Source organism: Lucilia sericata, unplaced genomic scaffold (genome assembly GCF_015586225.1).
Source record: "Lucilia sericata isolate MDLA Ls3-8-SP2 unplaced genomic scaffold, ASM1558622v1 Contig000152F_arrow, whole genome shotgun sequence".
In the NCBI taxonomy this organism is placed as follows: domain Eukaryota; kingdom Metazoa; phylum Arthropoda; class Insecta; order Diptera; family Calliphoridae; genus Lucilia; species Lucilia sericata.
This window is the reverse complement of record NW_023994183.1, coordinates 137,504-155,833: the sequence shown is the minus strand read 5'-3', so window position 1 is coordinate 155,833 and position 18,330 is coordinate 137,504. Positions and strand designations below refer to the sequence as shown.

Genomic DNA, 18,330 nt, shown 5'->3' with positions numbered 1-18,330 from the left:
TTAAGACAATATTTAAATGATACATTAAAAAGATTTAAATTTTTAGAAACCATGACTCGATCCACGTTTAAAGTCTAAACACCTTTCTACAGAACAGCTGGAAAAATCCACACAGGATATAATTAATTATAATATATAATATTATATTGATTATAATATTATATACAAAATTTTGAAACATTTATCGTGATGATAAAAGTATCAGAGACGGAATCAAAAGCACAAAAGAGGTTAATCTTTATGGAAAAGCATGATTCTGCTTCACATCAATCTCAAGACGAAAATATTTTCGAGAAAGAAATCAAAAGCTATATATTTCAACCATTAAGTGCTCGCAAAACAAATATACATATATGAATATTGGAACTCCTGTTTATTTGCAAACCTTAAGGCTGCAGCCAGGAAATACCTATCAGCACCGCCAACGAGCGTTTCTAGTGAGCAACTATTTAGTGCTGCTGGATAACTTTATTCAGATAGACGAAGTAACCTTAAAGACATTAATCGCCTAATGGCTCATAAATCCATTTATTTGATTTAATATAATTTTTATTTAAATTGAATTATTTTTGTTTTTGTTTATTTAAATAGTTCCATGTGGTGTTTAATTTTGTATTATTTACCAAATTGTTAGTGATACTTATTGTAAGACCATTGCTGTTGTTTAGTTCAATTGTCCGTTAGGATTTTTATATTTATAACTGAACGCATTCTTTGTCCCTATATTCTACTGCAGTATTTCCGTTCAGTTTACTTATTTGGAACTGAACTGTTGTAAAAGTGCATAAACAAAAAGAAATTTGTAGGCTCAGTATTAACTAGCTTTATAATTAAAGTTTAGTTTGTTGGGGATATAGACTTCGGTAAGTCGCTTAAATTATTTGTTTTCCTTTGTAATAATTTTATTTTTTAGCAGAAATAAACGGTTGCTCAATTTAATGTATAATATTTCAAACAATTTGTGGTTCATTTATTTGGGACTTGTTAAATTCGCTGCCCTCGACATATAGGCCCAGGTCGCAGCCAGCAACAATATAAAAACAAGCGAGTGTTATACTCGGCTGCGCCGAATCTCAAATACCACCATCAAACCGTATGCAGTAAAAGGAATGCTTCCCTATAAACATCAAGATGATATTACCCATCAAATTAACTGAAGAGGACTTTATATGAGAGATAGGGTTTATTATTGACCGTTTTTATAAAATTTTTCATAATTTTTTTTAGACCGATTTTGGTTCATATAAAACATCTTTCCGTCACTTTCCGCATGAAATTCGGTAGGAAGATTTACATTCCTATAAATTGTTCTTATAACAAATTTCATAATTGTTCACGTATTTTTAAGTCAGCAATGATTGATTATTATTAACCAAAATTTATTATTTTTATTTTGCATGTCGTCATATGAGTTACAAAAAAATCAAAATCGACTTTTTGATTGATTATGATGCACCGTATTAAAATAAATGTTCCTGCTAAATTTTACACTCCTACAATCAAAATCATATACCTTAAAATTCATGAAAATTTAAAAATTATTTTGAGTTCAAATAAAACAAAAATGGCACTTTTAGCGAAACCTTGCGATTTATAGATTTTTTATAACAGCTTTAGAATTCCAATTTCCGAAAATGTTTTTGAAAACAAAGAAGCCTTATGCTTTCCATGTTTCGGCCTATTTAGTTAAAAATATTGAAACTTGCTATTTTTTAATGCAACTTACGCCCTTTTGGGTTTCAGAAAAAACAAATTCTCAAGGGCGTAAGTTTCATATCTCCGCAATTAAAACAAAAACCGCAAATTTTTCTTCAAATACTAATTTATCAATTAAAAATAAGATTAACTTGAGAAAAAATGTACATGTGAAGAAAAGAGTGTTGCACCCAATTTACACGATGAATTTTTTTCATGTTTGCCCAGATGTCTGTTTTCATGTTTGTCGATGATTGGTGGTGAGCGGGGTAGAGAAGAATGGGGGGGAAAGAATAAAAACATTAAAATTTGTATTAAAAAATACTATTTATTATTTTTAATCAAACTAAATAGTTTTTATGTTAAACATTTAATTTTACTTTTATTACGAATAAGTAATTAAAAAGGATTATAAAACTAAATAGCAAAAACGACATAAGTAGTTGCATGTAAAAAATCACCGTATAAATTGTTCATGATTTTTTGGAAGATTCTCAAAAGAGAATTGGAAAAAACAGACGTCTGAAAAGTCTTCATGTAAATTGCGCCTAGCAAAACAGGCACGAAACGTAATTTGAAGGGTTTTTTCGACAATGCTTTTGTAACACTTTCGGAATTTTGGTGGTTGCTTTATTTCTATTCTGCTCTCACAGCATAAAGATCGTGTGCTATTACTATCACACATGTTAAGTGTTGCCACTTCCAAAAATTTAATTTATTTTCTTATATTTTATTTTATCCGAAAGCAATTGATTTTTCAAATGTTAGCTTATTAAAATTAAATTATTTCCTTAATCTATATCACGAATTCCAAGAAAGAACACAGAAAAACTGACAATTTTTGACCTCATGCCTTCCAATTTCCTTCATATCATTAATATATGTTCTTTATGTAGAAAATAAAACAACTCAGTTGTTTATTTTGAAATTTTTCAATAAATGCGATATTTATGGCGATTTTAATTTGTTCGAAAACTACAAAAAATCAAAAAGGTATAAAACTTTAAAGATTTATATCTTTGAGAGTTTACATCAGATTTTTTTTTTGATTTAAAACCCAATCTATTACTATGGATGAACTCTTTCATTCTAATATAATTTTTATATTAAAACGTTTAAGATAGTGCATTTTTTAAAGAAATGCACTTTTTTAATGTATTTTTGAAATTGTTCTCCCTGTTGAAAAAGTTTTAGAAGTGCATAAATCGATTATTTGAAGCCTTTTATGCAAAATATTAAAATATTTTGTTGTGACGTGCATTACATCTATTTTTGTCGATTTTTTTAAATATTTTATATTGGAAAATTTTTAAATATTATTGATATTTTATGCATTTCACAGAATTTAAAACCGCTTAAAATACATTACTGATCTGAATTGGAATGGAATTCATGATATATATAAAATTCTAACGTTGCTGACTGACTGATTCATCATCGCACAGCCTAAACGGTTGAAGCTAAAGAGCTGAAATTTGGACAGGAGGTTGGTCTCCCACCAAATAGATCCACTAAGACTGGATTTTTGGAAATTCGAATGTTTAGTGGGTAAAAAGGGTAAAAACGGGTAAATTCGGTAACCTCATATCTACTAAACTAGAAAAGATACAAAAACAGTTTAAAGTTTATCGTCGTTCATTTAATAAATAAGACAGGTGTCTGATACTTTTTTTCAAAATCGGCCCCTATAGGGAATAAACGGGTAAAAGCTGTATTTTGGTACTTTTTTGGCACCCCATGTATTTTTTAAACCAGTGAACATTCAAAAAATATTTTTGAGTCCTTCATAACTTAACGAATAAATAAAAATATGAATTCAGTATTTTTAGGATATTCGGACGTTTAAGAGGTGAAAATTGTACCCATTTTTGGTACTTTTTTCATAAAATATTGTTTTCTATGTATTGATTTGTACATGTGAATGAATACTTAATGATGGGCTCCCACTACGATAAAATGTTTATTACTTCAATAGGGGAAAAAGTACCAAAAGGGGGAAAACGAGAAATTTGATTTTATTCAAACTCACTGACCCAATTTTAATAAAATTTTAGAAATTGATAGATTTAGTAACACTAAATACACCAATGGGATTTTTTGGTACTTTTTCGTTCTTCAAAAGGTACTTTTTGAATTTTCTATAATATTGTACCTAGAAACATGAAACTAAGCATGTAGAGCTCCAAGTAAGTGAGAACGTATAAAAGGTGTCTTCTTGGTACTTTTTCGTTCTTCAAAAGGTACTTTTTGAACTTCCTATAATATTGAACCTAGAAACATCAAATTAAGCATAGAGAGACCGATTATATGAGAATCCATTAAAGGGGACTTTTTGGTACTCTTTCGTTCTTTAATTGGTACTTTTTGAGTTTTCTATAATATTGAACATAAAAACATAAAATTAAGCATGTAGAGACCGGAGAAAATGAGAACCCATAAAAGGAGACTTTTTCGGTACTTTTAACTGGTACTTTTGGAGTTTTCTATAATATTGAACCTAGAAACATGAAATAAAGCATGTAGAGCCTGGAGTAAATGAGAACCAATAAAAAGAGACGTTTTGGTACATTTTCGTTCTTCAAAAGGTACTTTTTGAATTTTCTATAATATTGAACCTAGAAACATAAAAATAATAATGTAGAGCCCAGAGTAAATGAAAATCTATAAAATGGGACTTTTTGTACTTTTTGCTCTTCAAAAGGTACTTTTTGAATTTTCTATAATATTAAAACTAGAAACATGAAATTAAGCATGTAGAGACCGGAGTAAATGAGAATCAATGAAAGGGGACTTTTTGGTACTTTTTCATTCTTTAACGGTATTTTTTGAGTTTTCTATAATATTGAACCTAGAAACACGAAATTAAGCCTGTAGACCCCGGAGTAAATGAGAACATATAAAAGGAGACTTTTTGATATTGCAGATATATCTAAATGTATATTGGACTGACTGAAAATTTACAATAATTTTACGATGGGGGTAGCGAAGCACACTGGGTATAGCTAGTATAAAAATAAATTGCTACAAAATGATCTTAAACTTGCAGCTTATGGTAAACAAATATGTAATTTAAAGTATTTTATTAATGTTTTTTATAAAATAATAAAATAACTACTTAAAAAAGTTAACACAATATTTAATTTAACAAATATTAAAAAAATAAAGTATTAATTCGCAACTCTCACACTCATTAGCAGGCATGCCTTAAAAGTCACAATGTAAACATTCAAAATTTTACGAAGGGCATTTAAAAGAAAATAGAGAAAAAGGCATGCCTTAAAAGTCACAATCTAAAACAGGACTTACTCTAGCCAACACTGTTTGACGATTTTCAGTGACAAAAATTATACATTGACGATTTTAACTCTAAATTTGATTTTTTTAAATGGATTTTTGTAAAATTTTTTTATAAATTTATCATTATTTTATCAATTATTAAAAAAATCGAAACATATTTAGTATATTCTAAGAATAAAATTAATAAATGTTAATCAAATTAAAATAAAAAAAAGTATGCAAATGCTTGTTTTTATGATGCGTCGTGCGGTCTCATGACATGTTATTTACACGTTTCAGAACAATTAATGAATTTTGCATCGATTTGTTAGCGCATATTTTTGCGAATCTTGCATAATAATTTATATGATTATGCATGATTTGATTTTAATAGCATATTTAAGGCTTATTTCAAGTTTTTAGGGCATATTTTACGTTTTTGGCGCATATTTTGATATGCATTGTTTATTTTAGAACATATTTTTCAGTCCTTTTGGTTACCCTAATTATAACATTTTATAATAGAGGTAGAATGTCCACTAAAGAAATAGTTGACGTATAAGCGCTACCAAAAGTTTTTGAGAATTCCTCTTTCATACCCTCCACATTTTCCATCAGTGGTGATAGAGGGTATATATAACATTGTCATTCCGTGTGTAACATCAAGAAATATTCATCTGAGACCCAACAAAGTATGTATATATATTGTTGATCCTTATGAAATTCCGAGTCTCACGTTAAAACGAAGCAATAGAAATTCACGAAATTCACCCAAAACATTCTTTATTATACGGTACATTTTGGTATTGAAAATCAGTAAAATTGGTTTACGACGTAAAAAGTTATGAGTAAAAATTTAGACTACATCGAAAAAATAACGTTTTTTTTTTTCAATTCTTAAGTAGTTTTCTCAGAAACTACGAAAGATATTTCGATGAATTTCGTCACACAAATTTTTTTACCATTAAGTATGTTCAAACTCATAACAACTGATCCAATATTTCCTATAGCCACCATACAAAGGTGTATATTCCCGGAAATTAGTTTATCGTTAATAACTCCCTCAAATATATCGGTAACAACACAAAATTTTGTTCATACAAATATAATATGAATAAAAATAAAATATGAACTACCAACGTAGATCTCAGTCAGTCCACAATTGGTCAAAGCTCCCATATAAGGTCCACTTCCAAAAATCACCTAAACGCACATATTTCATTGATAAATAAAGCATTTGTGATAAGATTCGAGCTGAATATGTTTTGTTACATACAAATCATTCTACCAAATTTCTTTTCGGATCGTAGCTCCCATATAAAGCTCACTTCCGAAAATCACTTAATCGTACATATTTAATTGTCAAATAAAGGTATCTTGATAAAATTCGACACAAATATGTTTTGTCTATATATGAATTACTCTACGAATTTTTTTTCGGATAGAACCATAGTTAGTCATAGCTCCCATATGAGGTCCACTTCCGAAAATCACTTAAACGCATATGTTTCATTGATAAATAAAGCTATAGGTATAAAATTCAACTAGAATATGTTTTGTGTACATATAAATCATTCTACCAATTTTTCCCCGGATCGGTTCATTATTGGTCACAGCTCCCATATAAGGCCCTCTTCCGAAAATCATTTAAACTAACATATTTCATTGTCAAATAAAGCTATCTTCATAAAATTCGACACAAATATGTTTTGTGTACATACATATGAATCACTCTACGATATTTTTCTGGAGAGGCCCGTAATTGGTCATATCTCCTATATAAAGTCCACTTCCGAAAATCACTTAAACGCACATATTTTATTTATTAATAAATCTATTGGAGTTATACTCGACTTGATTTTTTTTGTGCATATAAATCATTATACGAAATTTTTTCTTGATCGGTCCATAATTGGTCACAACTCCCATATAAGGATCATTTCCGAAAATTAATTAAACGCACATTGACAATCAAAGTCATCGGGACAAAATTCGACATAAATGTATATTTTGTATATATAAATCGTTATCCGGAATTTTACTTCTGAAAAAGTAAAAAGTTATTTAAGATTCGGCATAGCCGAAATAGCACTCTAACTTCTTTGACCTGCACTCAGGTTGTGGGAAGAAGTATAGAGCCATTAGCGTTTATTTAAACATATTTGAGTAAAAGGAATCATAATTTTGGATTTTAATGGATTTTGTTTTTTGTATTAAACATTGTTATGGTTCTCTATTAGTCTCAAATAGTTTACAAGAACTCAATATACCTAACAAATTTTAAAGTACATATATTTGTCAAATTGAGCAGATAATAACAACTAAAATCAATCGAAATTGATAAAAACGTCTCGATAGTTAAAATAATGAACAAAAATTCAGTAGAAATACCACCAAAAATGTTTATTAGCTATGGAAAATAGTTTTGACGATTTAATGACGATTTTGAAAAATTAATTGGCGATTTTAACGATTTTTTTTCTTGAAATCTGGCAACTATGTTAGCCCATCTAACATCGTAAATAATGAATCCTCTCTCTCCTTTTGGTGCATCCATGAACTTAAAATCACTTTTTGGGTCGATTCAATCTCGTCCGTCCTTCCGTTAATATTTCTATTGGAACTTATATGAAAACCCGCGGTACTTATATGAAAAAATGAAGTACACAGAAAAAAATTAAATTCAAAATCAAACAAAAAATTCATAAAGCCAAGTATTTTTTTTACTAAAATAGGACCTATCACGAAATTCGTAAAATCAAGTACTCAAATTTGTAAATTCTTTATTAAAAAAATTTCAGGATTTTTCTTATTAAAATAATATACTATTTACGAAAAACATTAATAAATATTCGCAACATTTCCAAACAATTATTTTACTGAAACAATAATACAAGTTATTAGTATTTGTACTGAAATTCAAGCAAATATGTTATCTGAAACAGTTAAATTATTTATTTTATTTTGGCAATAAAAAGAAGCAACATTTTTTATTGAATCTATAAAAATTTTGTTAAAAATATATACTAAATTTTAATAAAAATTTTACTAAAGAATTTAAAACTAAAATTTGTAAAAAAAAATTACATATATACTTACAACATTTTTAAGTAAACGCTTCTAATTCTAGAAACTATTATTTTGTACTGTGAAAACTGAAACAATTATACATTAAATGCTATATAAACGAAATTCAGGATTGGAGAGTTTCGGACGAGCACTCCTTTTCTGATCATCGGTACATAAGATTCAAAATACTAAGGCCACCACCAAAGCCGATAAAGTTTCGGAATAAGTCTAAAACTAATTGGACAATGTTCGGGACCTTACTAAAGAACCGTTTAGGTCAGGACACTTTTCAATGTCGAAATAAAGAGGATATAGATGCCAAAGTGGAAACGTTCACAAGTGCCCTGGTTGAATCGTTCGAGGACAGCTGCCCTCTGCGAGAGCGGAGATCTGCCCAGGAAAAACCCTGGGTAACTGGGGAGATCCGGAACCTTGGGAAGACTCTTCGCAAACTATTTAACCGGGCACGGCGTAAAAAGACCGCAGTATACTGGGATGAGTATCGTAATAAACTTGGTGAATATAAGAAAATCGTTCGAAAAGCCAAACGAGACTCCTGGAAACTTTTCTGTGAACAGGTAGATAGCGTAAATGACGTATCGAAGATAAAAAAATTCCTATCCAAAACTCATGTCCAACCGGAATCTATGATCGATGACACGGGCAGGAGGCTTGAGGATATGGAGGAGACAATGAAACTCCTAATGGATTCTCATTTCCCACCCGGTATATCGAATAACATAGATGAACCGATATTGGAGGAAGGGGAGGGTAACACGGAAATAGTTATTACAACTGACATGGTTAAAGGGGCAATCAAGAGCTTTGCTCCCTATAAAGCTGCAGGGCCGGATGGAATTTTCCCGGCACTTTTGCAGATGGAGGCGGGACTGGTTTCCGTACATCTGTCACAGATATTCACTGCATGCTTAAAATTGGCATATACCCCAGTTAAATGGCAGGATGCAAGGGTAATATTTATACCCAAACCAGGGAAACCTAGCTATGCGACACCTAAGTCCTATCGACCGATAAGTCTTACGTCCTTCCTACTTAAAACCTTGGAACGGATAGTCGATAGCATGGTTAAAAGCAGCATACCATACAATGACCTTAAATATAAGCAGCATGCTTATGTAAAGGGACGATCGGTGGAAACCGCTTTAAATGAAGTTGTCCACTACATAGGTGAATCTTTCGATAGCAAACTGTATACACTGGCAGTATGCATTGACATCGAAGGCGCTTTCAATAACGTGCACACTGATACCCTTATCCAATCCCTAGACCAGTTTTATGTTGACCGGGTGCTCCGTAACTGGATCAACTACATGCTAAGGAACAGATGGATAAGCTGCGAGATGTACGATATAACTATCAGGAAAAAGGTATTTCGCGGTATACCACAGGGTGGCATTTTGTCACCTTTACTCTGGGTCACCACGATTAATAGCCTCCTAAGGACCCTAACCGAGAAAGGACTTAGACTTGTCTGCTATGCAGACGATGTCGTAATACTTTTTAAACCGAGAGGCCTCAATGTTAACCCGGCGAAGACGGAAATCTGTCTTTTCACAAGAAAGACAAAAATTTCTACATATACTGAACCTTGCTTCTTGGGCAAGAAGATACCGGTGACAGACAAAGTTAAGTACTTAGGTGTAATACTTGACCGGAAATTAAAATGGAGACACCACATAGAGGATAGGATCAACAAGGCACATCGGTGCTGGGCGATATGTAGGAGAACCATAGGCATGAAATGGGGTCTTAGTCTTACTATGACAAATTGGCTTTATAAAAGTGTAATTAGACCAATTCTAGCTTATGCTTCAATAATCTGGTGGACTGCTTTGGACAAAAAGTGTAATATCAAACTACTACAGGGAGTTCAGCGTACATGCTGCTTGGGTATAAGTGGTGCCATGTGTACTACTTCAACCAAGGCTCTGGAAACGTTGCTAGATATTCCACCCATTGAAACATATATAAGATATGAGGCGGCGCTTACAGCCGAACGGCTCTTTACTTTAGGCGAACTGGCCAAAAACGGTTATAGGACACGTCATCAATGCATACTGGACACATTGGAAGGTTATACACATTCATCGGACGTGCCTGATCGCATACCAGACACTGAATATGTCGGAAACTTTGAAACGCTAATCCCAGATAGAATGTCTTGGTCAAGCGGAACATTAGAGCAAATACCAGTAGGAATCCGTTGCTACACGGATGGCTCTAAATTAGGGGACAAAGTGGGTCTGGGGTTCTATATTGAAGACCCAGAAACAGAAGTATACCACCGTTTACCTAATCATAACACAAGCTTCCAGGCAGAAGTACGAGCAATAACGGAATGTGTAAATTGGATTAGAATAAATATGGCGCCCACAGGGCTTAATATATTTACCGACAGCCAGAAGGCAATTTGTGCGATATCAGGTGATAGAATTAAATCTAAGACCGTATTGGATTGTAAGAAAGCTTTAACTGAATACTCTCCCAGAGGTAAGGTCATCATATGGGTACCAAGCCACTCGGGAGTAATCGGCAACGAAAGGGCGAATGTAATAGCTTTAAAGGGAAGGGAGCTCGATGTAGTTAACCTGACAAACGCAAAACCATTCGACGCAACAAAAGCTGAATTAAAAATATGGATGAGAGAATCCCATAAGGCCTCTTGGAATAATGAAACGGTGGGTAGAACCACAAAGATTCTATGGGGTGACCCTGATGAGAGCAAGACGAGAAATCTTCTCAAAATGAGCAAGTCTGAGGTTAGTATGATGGTACGTATTCTCAGTGGACACACAGGATTACGAGCACATCTATACAAAATTGGACGTGCGAATTCAGACGAATGTAGAGCATGTGGAGAGGACAGTGAAACTCTGGAGCACTTTCTTTGCCATTGTCAGGCATTCGTCGAAGTTAGATCCAAGTATCTTGGAAGTGATGTTATTCCGGAAATAACATTCTTAACCAACACCGATTGGAAGATTCTTAGGAATTACGTCCAGGAAACTGAGTTTCTGAACATGGAAAAATAATACATTCAGTGAACAATTTTTTTTTTTTTTTTTCTTGAATTGGAGCGCACAACAGGCCCGATAGTGGCCTAGGTGTATTTCTTCGGATTTGATGTAGTATACATCCTCCTATCAACCTAACCTAACCTAAGATGCTATAAACCAAATAAGAATTATATCAATTCATTTTAGAACATTCCAAAACTGGTTTTATTGTTGTATTCCATATGCTGATTTAAAAATGAAACTCAAATAAAAACATTTATTGAATCATTAAAAATATTTACTGAAAATTAAATTTATTTCAATAAAGTGTTTGTTAGAAAATATTTTCCTTCTGTGTGAACATCAAACAAATTCGTTATAAACCCAAATAAAAATATTTATAAAAATCGAAATTAAATTTAACCAAACGATTGTTAAGAAAAAAATTGTGCATATTTTTTTTCTGTGTAGGATGTATTTCGCATTTCATATTTATGAAATTTAGTGGGAATAGCCTACGTATTTAGTAGATTATGTCCTCCAAAATAAATTTAAAATTTAAAGTATATTTTAAATTTTGCATAAACAGATACTGTGCTAATTAGGCGAAATTCTAAGATAAATGATTTAATAAGAAATAATAAAGTATTTTCTGCTAATTTATACAAGAGTAGTATCACAATATCTTTAAAGTATTAATCTAATTGATATTTTTAAGTAACTCAGCTAAGGAAAATGAAATTGTATTATCTACAAAAGTTCTAATAACATCTAAACTCGTACGACGAACAATAATCGCGATATATGCAAAGATTTGACTCATGACCATTGATTTCTACTATCTCGCCATGACTTTTAGTTCTTTATTTACACTTTCTAGATGATGCTGTATACTAGTTTTTATTTTACCGTCTTAAATTTTGGTCAATTTGTCCGATAATTTGGATAGATTACGTTTACAAATATCGCTGAAGTTATGGATGTAATGCTAACATCCGCTACATGGTATTATAATTGGTCAAATATACCCCCTAAACCCAAATTTCGAAATCTCCAAATCTGTACGTAAAATGGGAAAAGTTTTTTAATTTAAAACCGTTTTCCAAAAAGTCCTATGTGGAGTATTTTTGAATTGCGGTAAAACGCGTTAAAAATTCAGTTATTTTTCAAAATAAACATTTTTTACATTAGTTTTATTGTTGAAAACACGATAGAGTCGAAAAAAACAAGATAGAAAACTGAAATATTTTGCCAAAATATTTTTAGTTGTTGACCCAGTTTGTTAGGTATTGAAAATGCGAAATATCGGTCAACGATTTCACCTAGCCCCCATACTAGGCCCTATTCAGAAAATGACTACAGTGCTAGTTACTGGGTTAAAAAGGCATGTATAGCGATGAAATTCAATATAAACAAGTTTTATTTGAAATGATTTTGTCAAAGTTTATGAGGGATAGAGTCAATTATATAGACTCTATCCCTCATAAAAAGTCTCCTCAGAAAATGACTTTAAAGCTCATGATGTTCTGCAATATATGTAGCAACAAAATTCATATAATATACTTTAAAAAAAACTAAAATATCTCTATCAGATTTTATGAGAATCGGTCCATAATTGACCATACGTCTCATATAAGATCCCCTACAGAAAATTACTTTAACGCTCCTAACTGTCTTCGTAACATCAGTTTAGCGACGAAATTCAACTTAGTTACAAGTTCCACTTCAGAAAATGATATTATTATATTAATGTTCATATCCAAATGTAAACATGAAACAAATAAAAATAATTCTGTTTACTTTTTTCTTAATTTGGTTATTATTTATTCGAATTTTGGTTACAAAAAATGTTTATTGTGGCAACACTGAAAGTAATTTTCTTATGGACCGATCCTCAATAAATTTGGTATAGAGATTTTAACTCATATAAAACATATGTGTGTCGAATTTAATCGCTTTTCTCGTATTTCTAAGCCAGTAATGAGCTTTAAAGTTATTTTCTGAAGGGGAGCTTATATGGGGGTCAATCATATGCAGAATCTCATAAAAGTCATTAGAGAGGTTCTGGCTCGTAAGAAACTTACTTATGTCGAATTTCATCTCTATACTCGTATTTTTAAGTCACTAATGGTCGTTAAAGTAATTTATTGAAGGGGGCCTTATATAGGGGTAGGGTTAATTATGGACCGATCCACAAAAAATTTGGTAGGGAGGTTTTGGATCATAAGAGACTTAATTATGTCAAATTTCATTGCAATACTAGTATTTTTAAGCCAGTAATGAGCGTTAAAGTATTTTTTTGAAGGGACCTTATATGGGGGGTAGGGTCAACTATGGACCGATCCACATAAAACTTGATAAAGAGATTTTGGCTCGCATGAAACTTATGTGTGTAGAACTGCATCGCTATACTATAGAATCTTAATCTGATTTTTTAAGTTCTTCCTAAGGAAACTATAAAACCCGATCTTTATATTTTTCTCAAAAGAAGCACAAAGTATTTCATTTTTAAATTACTAAAAAGTAAAAATTTTTCCTTTATTTTTTGATACTACTCTTTAAAATTACATTTATTTTTCATAAATGTTATGAATTTATTAGTTTTTCTTTTTTTATTAATAAATTCCAAAAGTTATATGTATATATTTTAATATTTAATAAAGGTCTGCATAAGACAACAATAATGCGACAATTTGTTAAAAAATATCGTGTGCGCCATCATAAGCACACGAAATTTTTTAGTAAATTGTCGCATTATTGTTGTCTTGTGCAGGCCTTTAATATTTAATAGCAAGAAGTCCGGGTTCGCCGAACTAAGTACGGGTTCGACCGAACTTTAAAATTTGCCGAAGTTCGGAACAATACAAAATGCGAACACAATACAAAATGCGAAGCACATTTTGAGTTCGATCGGACTTTAGTTTTCAGTCTTGGTTGTAAAATACCCTTGTAGGTTTGGTTTGTATGGTACATAAATATATTCTATATAGTATAATACTATGTATTTCAGCGCATCAACAAAATGTATTTATTTTAAATATACATCCATAGAAAATTACCGTAGAAGGCCAACTCTCCCGGAAAAAACCTATCACAGCTGTCAAAAAAACTTAACTCAATATATGGAAAATTCTTTTTTCCCGTAAAATTTTGTGGTCGAGAGTAGTTCCATGTTAGAGAAATTAACACTCAAAGTTAAAATTTCTCAAAAATGTGATTGAAACCAGTAGTTTTTTTTACAACTTTTTGATATTATGAGTGCGGCTTACAACTTAGAAAGTCAATTTTGCTATTGAATGACTATAATCCACATTTAATTGTTGTGCGATAAATAAAAAATTACGAGGTCGCAATGTTTTGAAACCAAATTTGTACAATTTTACAAAATTTGCAGTTTTTTGTATAGAATATTTGCGGCTCTTAGGTTATGCGAAATGTATAAATGAGAAAAAGTAGACATTGTAATTACGCGTCCTTTGATGTATATCTCCAAAATATGCTCTAGAAGGTATCTCAGCGGTAGAAGCTTAAATATTGGAAAAACAAATAAACAAAGAAATATACCCAAATTATCGCGTGATTGAAATACTTTTAAATTTTACATATTAAAATCATAAAGCCGCGATAAAATATTAGCATGCAAAGATGTTAGAGCGAATACAAAAAAATTGCGAATTTTTCATTTTTAACTTTAACGAATTTTCGCATTATAAACAAATTTTAAATTCTGAATTTTATCAGTAATCAATCTTTATATAGAAAGAATTGGTTTGAATCAAAAGAATTTAATCAAGGCCTTTCTAGGACTGAATACGCGGGGTTTCACAACATAAATCGATGAAGCACACCTAAGCCGCTAATTTAAATTGGGGACATTATAAATCAACCGGTAGCTGACAATGATGCTTATACGAAAATCGATAAGACGTTTGAAAAAAGTACGTTTTTGCATTAAAAAAGTATACAAAAATTCATTTATGTAAATATATAATTTCTTTACAAAATTGAAATTAACCGGACAGGTTTTCATTTTAACGGTTTTTTGATCATTCATTTAAATTTAGAAATGAAAAAAGCAGTTAATTGTAGATAAGAAGGAATATGTTAATTACAAAAGATATTTCATCAAAAATTCTCTTTAGCCGAAAACGCAGAGTTTCTTGAGTTACAAGATAACACTTAACATTAATCGGTAGCTGGCAATGATGCTTATACCAAAATCAATAAGCCGTTAGAAAAAAGTAAGATTTTGCATTAAATGCATTGAAAAAAGTTGGGTCATTTGTATGAAATTTATTTCCAAACTTTATATAGATTTTCATTTTAACGGTTTTTATATTATTTACTCATTTAAATTCAGAAATGGAAGCAGAAGATAATTATAAACAAGCAGTTATTGGCTAACCACAAAAATATTTGCATCAAAGTTTCTCGTGGGCAGAAAACGCAGTGATTTAATTTTAAGAAAAACTTGTGAAGCGCACCCTTACCGCTAATTAAAATTAATAAAATTATATTATTTTAGGTTGCTATTAATGAGGTCTATAGCAAAATCTATAAGATAAAAAAATGCATTCGAATATATGCATAAATAAATTAAAACCTCATAATTTTTAATCTATCAAACATAAATGCATAATTTTTTAGTTAATGATTGTAAATTAATGTATTAATTCATCATGTTAAATAGTCTATAAAAAATGTGTACTTAGTTTTATAAAAAATACTTTTTGAAGAGGTTGAAAAAAACTCTTAAAAAGCGAATTTATCCACGAATATTTAAAATATTTGGGTTAAATTAATTTGTATTTTGGGTCCTTCGTTGTGGGTTATATCCACGCTTGAATTTTTGAGTTTCAGGTAAAACCGTAATTTTGGGAATTTTTTAAACTTTTATCTTTAAACTGCTATAACTTTGGCGACTTTTGCTAAAAATTATTCACGAGAAGATAATTGTACTTCTAAGGTTTTAGTCAATGTCCACACAAAATATCGTTGATGTGCTATTAAAAAATTTCATCATTTTTTTAACCCCAAAATCTAAATTAAAGAGAAGAGAGAGAAAAGAGAATTTCCCATATGTATTAGTAAGATTTTCTTTAGAAGTGTTAATGTATAAAAGCTTTTTACCACACATAAAATGCCCACATAGTTGCATAAAATCGGTCGAAATAATAGTGCAATGTTTTTATTGTAGATTACATTTATAAAACATGATAATATTTTTCATGCATTTTATATTCGTTAAAATGTAAAATTCTTTAATTATTTCGATTTTCATAAATTTGCACCTTCAATTTGAAATTAGAAAAACAAAAAATGAAATGTCAAATAATTAAAAAAATAATTTTTTGGTTTGTGAAAATTAAAAGGATTTTGATAAAGAAAATATATTAAAATAATTGTAAAAAATGTTTGTGTTATAGAAACTGTGCCCAAATCGTTTTTTGTGCGAATTTTGGACTTAATATTCAATATTTGTTGTTGTAGTTCTGTGTTGAATTCACACAGAACATGTAAGTGTGAAGAGAAAACCCAGCTAACATTTTTTAAATTTTTGATCACATTCGAGTCATTTATGACACTTCTGCACGATTAAAATGATCATATATGCGCTCATTTTCTGATCATAAATGATACATTCGTCGGGAGAAATTTTCTTCAACACTATTAAACACTTTGTTTTATTTCTTACTGAATTCGAATACAAATAATTTTTTAATGAATAAAATATATTACATATATTTTTTCATCAGCCATATATTTTTATATTTATCGTTTCACAAGTAAAATCTATATTATCATCATTAATTTAAATAAATAATATGTTTAATGTATTCTTTCTTTAACTAAAAAATCTGTTGGAAAAGAATAATACCAACATTTCAGAAATATTTTTTTTAATTTATGAATAATTATTTTACTTTTGTTTTGTCGCGGTCTTATGTGTAGTAGTTTTTCCAAAAAACAAAAGTACATTTTAGAATCTTTAATACTGCGGTACCAAAAAAGTAATTGCGCGATTTGAGTTTTGGCATTAAATTATTTCTAGACCTATGGTACATAGAACAAAAAAGTTGAAAAAATCGATTCCTCCAGATTTGTATTAACTTACAAATACTTAATTTCGTGTTTCAATATTATAGAAAATTCAAAAAGTACCTTTATAGAGAACGAAAAAGTACCAAAGAGTCATGCTTCAAGGTTCAATATTATAGAAAATTCCAAAAGTACCTTTTGTAGAACGAAAAAGTACAAAAAGTCATGCTTAATTTCATGTTTTTAGGTTCAATATTGAAGAAAATTCAAAAAGTATCTTTTGAAGAACGAAAAAATACCAAAATATTCCTCTTAATAGGTTATCACTTACTCCGGACCCCACATACTTAATTTTATGTCGCTAGGGACAATATTATAGGAAATTTGAAGAACGACAAAGTACCAAAAAGTCCTTTTTATAGGTCCTCAGCTAATCCGGGCCCTACATACTTAATTTCGTGTTTCCATAGATAATTCAAAAAGTACCTTTTGAAGAACAAAAAAGTACTAAAATATCACTTACTCCGGGCCCTACTTACTTAATTTTATGTCTCTAGGGTAAATATTTTTGGAAATCCAAAAAGTACCTTTTGTAGAACAAAAAAGTACCAAACAGTCCCCTTTTATGTGTTCTCACCTAATCCGGGCTCTACATACCTAAGTTAATGTTTCTTGGTTCAATATTATAGAAAATTGAAAAAAGTACATTTTGTAGAACGAAAAAGTCCCCTTTTATAGGTTTTTACCTAATCCGAGCCATACATGGAAAATTTCATATTTCTAGGTTCAATATTATAAAAAATTAAAAAATTACTTTTGTAGAACGAAAAAGTGAGAGTTCTATATTCGGCTGTGCCTAATCTTATATACCCTTCACCATGATGTGTTTAATAGAATAACCAGTAAAAAATTTATTACAAAAAATACCAGTTGTAAACCGAAAAAGTAACAGCAAGACCCCTTTTATAGATTTTCGGTCAATCAGGTTGTTGCGTATGTGCATAAAAGCAAAGAATGTACCATTCAATATTGTAGAAAATTCAAAAAGTAGCTTTTGAAGAACGAAAAAGTACCAAAATATCTCTCTTAATAGGTTATCACTTACTCCGGGCCCCACATACTTAATTTTATGTCGCTAGGATCAATATTTTACGAAATTCAAAAAGTACCTTTTAAAGAACGAAAAGTACCAAAAATTCCTTTTTTATAGGTACTTAATTTCATGTTTCTAGTT

At 30.5% G+C, this 18,330-nt stretch overlaps 1 protein-coding gene across 1 annotated transcript in view; it reads right to left on the bottom strand.

Moving 5' to 3' along the window:
• LOC119601232 (eukaryotic translation initiation factor 4B) overlaps window positions 1–18,330 on the bottom strand; it is a 109,606-nt gene that overhangs the window by 44,353 nt on the left and 46,923 nt on the right. The gene's annotated exons all lie outside the window — the stretch shown is intronic.